Source organism: Prionailurus viverrinus, chromosome D4 (genome assembly GCF_022837055.1).
Source record: "Prionailurus viverrinus isolate Anna chromosome D4, UM_Priviv_1.0, whole genome shotgun sequence".
NCBI lineage: Eukaryota > Metazoa > Chordata > Mammalia > Carnivora > Felidae > Prionailurus > Prionailurus viverrinus.
The window spans coordinates 74,521,810-74,530,703 of NC_062573.1; the positions used below are offsets into that span (position 1 = coordinate 74,521,810).

The window sequence follows — 8,894 nt, forward strand, 5'->3', positions numbered from 1 at the left end:
CCAGAGGCTGCTTGGTACCTCTCTTCTCTGACTCTCACTCCTGCTTTCCCTCACTTGCACGTTTATGGCAAAGATTGTTTCACTCTGGCAGGAGATGCTCTGCCTCTTTGGTCACGTTCACCTCCATCTGTCGCTTCCTTCCTGTCAGCGCTCTTCTCCCCAACCCTCAGGTCTCCGGAACTCGCCTGCCTGCCGTTCTCCTGTGACTGCTCCTGGCCTTTCAGGGCCCTCCTTGGCTCCCAATAGCCCCAGCTCCTCCTCTGCCAGTTTTACAAGGACTAGCTCTCAGTGTCTGACAATAAAACAGCTTGTGCTTGGCCTCGCCTGTCCCTTAGTCTTCTCATACTTGTCCTCTGTCCCTCCTAGAATGTGTGGTCCTCACCCAATGGCTCGGTTACCTTCAGCAGTAACATCTTTTTATGCCCCTGGACTCTGGCTGCTAACCTTGCTGAACCCCGATTCTGTCCAATAGTCCTGCACTCTCTTCTCTTACCTGATGGCTGCTTGTCTACTCTTCAGATTCTAAAGAGTGTTTTTAAAAAGTTTATCCTTGATAGTTTTCCCCCCTAGTTTTTTGGCACTCCCCAATTTTTTTGTTTCTTTGTTTCCCCCCCCCCTCCCCTTTCTGAGAGAGAGGGAGAGAGATCATCTTATGCAGGCTCCACGATCAGCACAGAGCTGACCCATGACCCTGGGATCATGACTTGAGCCAAAATCAAGAGTCAGTCGCTAAACCAACTGAGGCACCCAGGTGCCCTGGCAAGTACATTTTCATTTCAGCTATATTTTCACGATGCCCCCAAATGTACATCAACACAAATCTCTCTCCAAAATTACAGTACCATTTTCAAAGACCTTACTTGATGTTTCAATTTAAGTTTCCTACAATGTTTTGCATTTTTGCTTGTCTGTGATTTAATTAGTTACACTTGCCGAAGACTTTTCTCCTTTGGCATTCCTTCCTCAGATGCTTTTTAATTTCCAAATTTATTTTAATTTTTGAGGAAGAAATACAACCTGGTAGAAACATACTCTTTTGGTCTGGTGCTAAAATAATCACATGCAAAGTCAGTTAACACTTTCCCAGATTTTGAAATATTTTCCTTCATAGAAGGTATGTTGTATTGCAGATGATTACTGAGATCTGGTTTATCTTGGAGTGCAGTGAGTGTGGTATGACTTTATTTTTAGCAATTTCTAATGCAAACCAATGCCCAGATCTGGTCAATTATTTGCTAATCAAACTTGTTGTCTTTTTACAAGTAAAAGCTCACAAGTAAGAATAGTAATTTCAAGAAATAAATTGGTCTTCCTAGGCAGTACATGTAAAAACAAATTAAAAGTTGACTCAAGCTATCCTGCAGCCATTTCAATATCATTCTTACCTTACACTAAGGTAGAAAAAAAACGTTTGGGTGATTTGTGATGTGCTGGTCTCCGAAGGATCTTTACTGGCAGGTAGTGATCTGTCTCCCACAGCCCCCCCCCCCGCCCCCACCCATGGAATTTCCCACAAAGAAACCACCTCCATCAGTGCACAGCTCAGCTCCGCTCAGTCTTCTTCCAAATGCAGGGGCTGTCCATCCCAACTACATTTTTAGAAAAGAGCGCTTGTGCAAAGTACAACTTGTTTCTTTCTTCACCACCAAATAGAAGACTTAGGAGGTAAATGTACTCCCTTTTCGTATGTGTTCTGTGGGGGAGGAAAAAGTTTTCCTCCAGCCTCTTAGGCTCCCTGGCTGCTTTCTGAAAACTAAACTGGGCAGACTGTCAACAAGAGAAAAGCTTACAAATGGATTTAATAGAAGTTGTACTTGATACAGAACCTTCACAAGAAAGTGAAGTCCTGAAGAAATAGTTGAACCTAAGTGTTCTTAAATTTTTTTCTTTTAGTGTTTATTTTTGAGATAGAAACAGCATGAGCAGGGGAGGGGCAGAGAGAGAGGGAGACACAGAATCCCAAGCAGGCTCCAGGCTCCTAGCTGTCAGCACAGAGCCCAGTGTGGGGCTCGAACTCACAAGCCATGAGATCATGACCTGAGTCAAAGTCGAAGGCTTAACTGAGCCACCCAGGCACCCCTAAACCTAAGTATTTGTTAATGCTAGGTTTGATGAAGAGTGTGTAGCCACATAGAAGTATTTTAGGTCAGGGGCACCTGGATGGTTCAGTTGGTTGGTCAAGCGTCCGACTCTTGGTATTGACTCAGGTCAAGATCTCATAGTTTGTGAGTTTGAGTCCCTCGTCGGGCTCTGTGCTAACAGCACGGAGCCTGTTTGGGGTTCTCTCTCTCTCTCTCCCCCTCCCCCACTCTTAAACATTTAAAATAAAAAGAAGTATCATAGGTCAAAGAATGTGAGGTAAGTATGATACCTCACATGAGGATTTTGTGTCCTGTTCCAGGGGAGACGTTGTATCAGTGACCTGCCTGCTTCTGCTCTTTTCTCAGACCCCTTCAGCTAAAAGTACCCCATATGCTAAGGTGCATATCTTAGGATAGCGTGTCCTGAACTCCATCGATTCAAAGTACACCTCGTTTATTACTCGTTTCTCTAGTTGTCCATATTATTCTGTAATTAGGAAAGGTTATTTTCTTTAAAGTTTTTTAACATGTATTTATGAGAGATCATGAGTCGGGGAGGGACAGAGAGAATGAGGGAGACACAGAATCCGAAGCAGGATCTGGGGTCTGAGCTGTCAGCACAGAGCTCGATATGGGGCTCAAACTCAAGAACCATGAGATCATGACCTGAACCAAAGTCGACACTTAACCAACTGAGCCACCCAGGTGCCCCAGGAAAAGTTACTTATAATGCTTTACTGAGGAATATGGGTGTTTGGTACAGGAGGATTTTTTTTTTTTCAATTGAACAGTGCGTGCAGAAGTTCGGAGAGTCTGGGGCAATGTTAAATGCATGAGAAAGAGGTAGAAATATTGAAGGCATAGAAGAAAGACCAAGGTAAATGATAAATACACTGCCTCCGTGTATTCCCAGAACATGGGAAGTTCCAGTAGGAGGCTGGGTGATGGACCTGGAGGAAAAGGAAAGAAACATGTCAAGTTAGGGATTCATAAAGTGTGCTTGGAGAAGGGTGTGCTCTCCTTCTCCAGTTGTACTATAAAACGTTGAGGAAAGTCTGTGCTGCTCACTAATCCTTTTCAGCTTGAGTAGATTTCTTTCTGGGAAACTTAAAGAATCCTACCTACTGACAGCACTCGTAAAGGATGCCTGGTCTCTGTTGCACATGACGGTGTTACCATTCACTTCTCCTCAAATGGCCTGTGGAGCTGTGTTTTTTTATTCATACTCAGCAGCAGCATATATTCATGGTGCATATTGGTGTTCAAGGCACTGTGGAAAATGCAGTTCTGAGAGGTCGCCCGTAAAGGCTAGCTAAGAAGAGAGAACAAAAAGTTAGAAAGTCAAGTAGAACATCATGGACAAGTGGGTGGTTCAGTCTGAAGATTTTCCAAGGAGGGGCAGATATTGTGGTTTGGGATGGGGTGAATGCCCTACTAGCTGTCATGGTGTTTTTACTCATGCCCATTTACTTGTTACAAAATGCCTTTGCCCTTAAGATATCTCTATGTACCAGGTATGGTATCCTTGCCACCATTTTTAATTTTGAGTTTCTTAGGCTGCACCCTGAATCAGTCCATTTCTGTGAAGTGAGAAGCAGTCTATTTAGATAATCTGTTTAGAAAATTCCTTCATGTACATCACGTTCAGTAAATCTGAGTTACAACGAGGAAACTTGGATTGTTTTTCTCTGAGTCCTCCTAATTAAATATATGACTCACTGTTTGGTGGCAAGGGTCCTTTAAGCATGCCAATGATGAAATTATTAAAAGCATTTATTCTATTTCTTTTTTTCCTTTTCTAAGTTCCTGTACAGGAATAAGATCTTTCCTATTCCCTCTTCCCTTTCTCTTTCCCAGCCAATTTCTGTATGGCTAAATTCTACTTTTTAACTCTATCCAGGAGCTTTTATGAGTCCAGGAGTGATTTCCTCCAAAAGCCTTTTGTGGCCCCAAACTAGTCTCAGATGCTGAAACTGCCACATCGCAGAGTTCCAGAGAATACCGCTTCCACTGTATGTGAATGGCACCTCCTGGATTTGTGCAGTTCACAGCCTGAGCAGCAGTATATATCACCCTTGGGTACTTGTCCCAGATAGCCCAATGTTTTCCTCCACTTCAGTACTGTTTGTATTTTTGTCTCTATCCCCTAACACATTGTATTTTTAGAGACAGAATCTATGACTTAATTCCCGGCCCATAGTAAGTACAGAGTAAAGGCTCATTTTATTAATGAAAAAGAAATGAAGCTGAATAGAACTTCTTTGCAAGATTAATACCCCAAGATGAAAGAGCTCGGCTTAACTCAGAGTGTTGCAGCATATCCTAACTCATAGGCTTAGCAGTCCACATTTTCTCCCCAATTTCGACTCTTGCTCCAAAATATTGGAGTTTCCATTTCTTCAGCCTTAGACACTTCTGACCCGCTCAGCTTCTACCCCTTTATCTTTGCATTTTCTGTCTCCTGTAACCTTGTGCATTGGCCATTATCACCTTATCCCCCAACTCATTAATTTAATGGAAAGAATGTTAGGAAACATTTTCAAAAGCTGACCACCTTGAGTTTTCCCTCCGAGGCCTGTTCCCTCTTATTTCTGCTGTGTACCTCCCCCCATTCTCTTCCATAGCTGCCACCCAAAATTAGAAAATCAGCAATAAAGGTTGAGTTTGGATTCTTGCATCACCATGTGATATATCTCTCTTCCCTGCCTTTTATCCCAATGGGAGAAAATATCATAGCTTTAACAACATCAGTGAAGGAATCAAATGTTTGTTTAATTGCAACTGAACATGTGAATAGGGGACTTGCTTCTGAATAGTTTTTTTTCCCCCTTTCTATCCATAGTTTTCAATTGGCGCCCTGATCCACCCTTGATCTGTATGCATGGCCACGTTCTGCACATCATTTGTCTGTTGCATATCAGTAACGTTCACCTACATACTCTTCCTGTCCAAGGCTGCATCTCCCAATCTCCTCTTACACTGAATAAATTGTGGGGGTCCTGTTTCCTGCCATTGGTGAACATGAAGAGCAAGCCTTGCAAACTGGAGGCTTGAAGGTCACATAAGACTCACAGATCTGTTTTATTTGGACAGCACACTACTTGGAAAAGTTATTCTTTAGTCAATACATGAAAACTGGAAACTTCCATGTAAAAATTAAGCATTCTAGGTTTTCTTTAAAAAAATCAGACTGGGGCATGTGGGTGGTTCAGTCGGTTGAGTGCCCAAATTTGGCTGAGGTCATGATCTCGCAGTTTGTGAATTCAAGCCCCACATTAGGCTCTGTGCTGACACCTTGGAGCCAGGAGCCTGCTTCAGATTCTTTGTCTCCCTCTCTCTCTGCCCCTCCACTGCTTGCATTCTGTCTGTCTCTCTCTCTCTCTCTCTCTTTCTCTCTCAAAAAAAAAATAATTATTTTAAATAAAAATAAAAAAATCAGATGGCCCATTCTACAATGTAGAAATCAGGAAGGACTTAGTAGCAGTTCTTCACGTGTACACGTATTCATTTCCCATAGACCACAGTCCTCACTATCCCCTATTGTGTCCCAGATGTGGAAAAGCCCAGTGAAGGCTACCATTCATCTCCACTCTTTCATTGTATTCTCTTGTGGTGGGTAAATAGTTCCTTTGTCAATTATAGGAAAATGAGAGATGTCTGGGGAGTGCAGCTAATTTCAAGCAAAAACTAGAAACTGGCTTCTTTGTGTCATCGAAGCATGTTCTTATACATCAGATGCAAACAAAAAGTGTGCCTGGAGCTTGAACCAGACATCATCTCTCATTTAAGACCGTTTCTTGTAGACGTGGAAGTATGTGATCATTGAAAAATAGGAAGAGTGATCTTATTGTTGAAATAATCCCAACATCCCAGGAAGTAACTCCTTGCCAGTGGCACAGGATAATCCATGTGGGAAAGAAGGTCAAGGTGTGAAAAGTATAGGAGATACTGGAGTTACACATAATGGTGAAGTGAGGCTCTCACTAAACCCCCCTGCAACTCCAGTTGTTCATGGACTAGTCACTGCACCCTTACCCCCTCCACCCAAGTGGAATGGGAGGCTGCATTGAGAGGATGGATAGCATAAGATCCGTCCTGATTTCCTTCCTGATACTAAGATGTACAAATGAGTGAAAAATAGACCACAAGGAGAGACAGCAGATAAGTAGCCTCTTCAGAGTCAGTGTAGGCCATATGCCATTTGGAAACAGAAGCGTCTGGTGGCTTCAAAGCCAGACAAATAATATCGCTAAAGAGAGTACAGTGATGGATGGTATGTCTTAATTTGGTTTCCTTGCTTATTAAAGTAACGTTTTTGGCAATCCATTTTTGTAATCTCTGTAAGATGATAATAACGGTTTTTCCTCTAAATGAAGTATGTCATAGTGCACTTATTTTCAGCTTCAGCAAAAACAATTCCTTTGTCTATTTGTCATGGTGTTATCTAGCTGCTGGTAAGATAACTGTGTACCCAATAAAAACTATTGTTTTATTTCCTTTATTCTCCCACATCCTGCCCTCCACTTACCCTTTCTAATTTCTCAATTTTTTTCTTCTGCATAATGCAACTAGAACACTGCTAGATTTTTTTTTTTAAATTACGTTGTCATGATTCCCTCCATAATAGGTTTATTGGGAAAGTCAGGTAAATCTCATAGCTCAATAGGGAAAACATTAAAAAAAAAAAACCCAAAAACTCGAGTTGTACAAGAGGTGACATTACTGGGGAGTTTTTAACTGGAACTTGAGCCATGAGTCTATGGTTCTTAGGATTCTGGAAACTGCTAGTTACATGCAATATGAGATTGTTGAATTTAAGAATGCATTGTTATCATGTGGAAAAGCAATCTCTACGAAGAATCAAAAATATGTCATGAGAGAAAGACTTGTGGGTTTGATTTTTGGGGTTTGTTTTTTTGTTTTTGAAGAGGGAGTGCAGTACAGGAGATGTTTGGTTGTTTGGTTATATGGACAACGTGGGTATTACTCTGGAAAGTTCACCCTTGTGTTTTTAAAGTCTGCTAGTACAAAATTGGAGGATACTAGAGGAAAATGACAGTGAATATCTATCTAAAGTAGGTCCAGCTAAAATGAAGATGTCTTTTTCAAAATTCCACTGCTTTTATTCCAGCCACAGACTACCAGCCCAAATGGTGTTTTAATCTTAAATTATAATATATCACATATTTAACTTGATTCAAATTTTTGAAATTTTAGCTATAACAAATTATCCTTCCTTCCTTGACTGTTTTTGTTTGTGGACCAGTTGGTCTCTATATGTTGGAGACCAACTTCACTGATTCTTGCTAAGTATAAGAATGGAATAGTAAATGGCGTTTCTGAATCCCTTCTACCATTTACCGCATTTTTCTAACAAAATAAGAAATTGAAATGGTATCGACAGTACCTGGGTTATTTCCAGGTAATTTTCTATAATGCCTTTAATCAATTTCCAGTGAATGGTTCCAGGTCATTTGTATGAGACTTCAGTCTGTGAAGCCCATTATTTTGCTTTGTATCTCCCTTAAATAGTCAATTTCCAAATGTTTTATGCTTGATGATATGGCTAAGTTTACTTTTAGATCATCAAAGATGTATTTAAGTTTCACTTTTTAGCCACTACATCCATGGCCCATCAGTCCTTTTAATTTTTGTCTTCAAGACCCTTTCAAAAGAAGATGCCGGCATAAAAGCATATTTTTATTTCTTTAGTCACAGCTTTCAACCTATTGTTTTCTGGTCCATTTTAACCAGATGCACTAACTCTAACTCTCTGGTCACTTGGAGTTACTATAATTAGTCTAACCGTGTTGCAACTCCAAGGTCATGTCTGATTCAAAGTTCTCTTCCCTTTCTCCAGATAGGGGCTATGATCTTGGCCACTTGGACTTTGGTGAGAAGTGGGGTGGGGGGGGTGTGTGGCTTCTAGATCCTCATTCCCTTTTCCCTTTCAAGGTCTACTCTTTTGGAAAGGAAGGGAGAGGAATAGTAGAAGCAGAGCTTACCGGAACTAGGCTGTTTGGTTTGTTGTTTTTGTTTTTGTTTCTCTCTAGCTCTGTATATGCTCTATGAGGGGAATGGTCTCTGTGTAGATGGTTTGCATTTGTATGGGAAGGTCATGGGAGGGTGGGTAGTGAGGGCTTTGTTCATCCCCCTGTTGGTGAGTATAGTTGCTCACAACTACTGCGGAGGAGGATATCTAGAATCCTTTGAGTCCATCTGGAAGACTAGGTTTCCAGTTCCTTCTTGAAGATGGTACTTCCACACTTCTTGCTGCTCTTTCTCTGCCCCCCCACCTTGTTCCTTCTTGTGGGGCTACAGAAATCATAGGAATTCTCTTCTGTGCCCCCATGACGGCATCTGGGACTTTAGAAGGGGGCTGCCGCACCATTCTTCTTCACAAGTATTATGAGCTTAATCCTTTTAAGACCTGCTAACATACTTTGAAGGCCTTTCTGCCTTCTGATAGCTCCAGCCCAGAAATAGGTACCAGGTTCTGTCCTATGTTTACCCCACATTCCAGGAGACAGGTGTCAACCTCCCCTAAGGACTTTCTCACTCTGCTCAATTCCAGCTCAGCATCAACCTGCCAGTTTCCCTCACAAACTGCTTGTTCACTGAGTCTCCTCCTCCCCTGAAAGGCTCGGCTCTGGAAACAAATGGTTCTTGCCTGTTAGGTTTGGGACAGGCATGGGTAGGGTACCCTCTCACCACAAAGAACGCAAACCCATGGAATTTAAGGCTGCCCTTGGAGCTCTTTCTTCTTTGGTCTGGGGAATAGAGCGCAGAGAGAAAGGTTGGTGAGTGAGGAAT

General features: G+C 41.9%; 1 protein-coding gene across 5 annotated transcripts in view; it reads left to right on the forward strand.

Annotated features, from left to right (window-relative positions):
• TRPM3 (transient receptor potential cation channel subfamily M member 3) overlaps nucleotides 1-8,894 on the forward strand; it is an 812,479-nt gene that overhangs the window by 270,550 nt on the left and 533,035 nt on the right. The gene's annotated exons all lie outside the window — the stretch shown is intronic.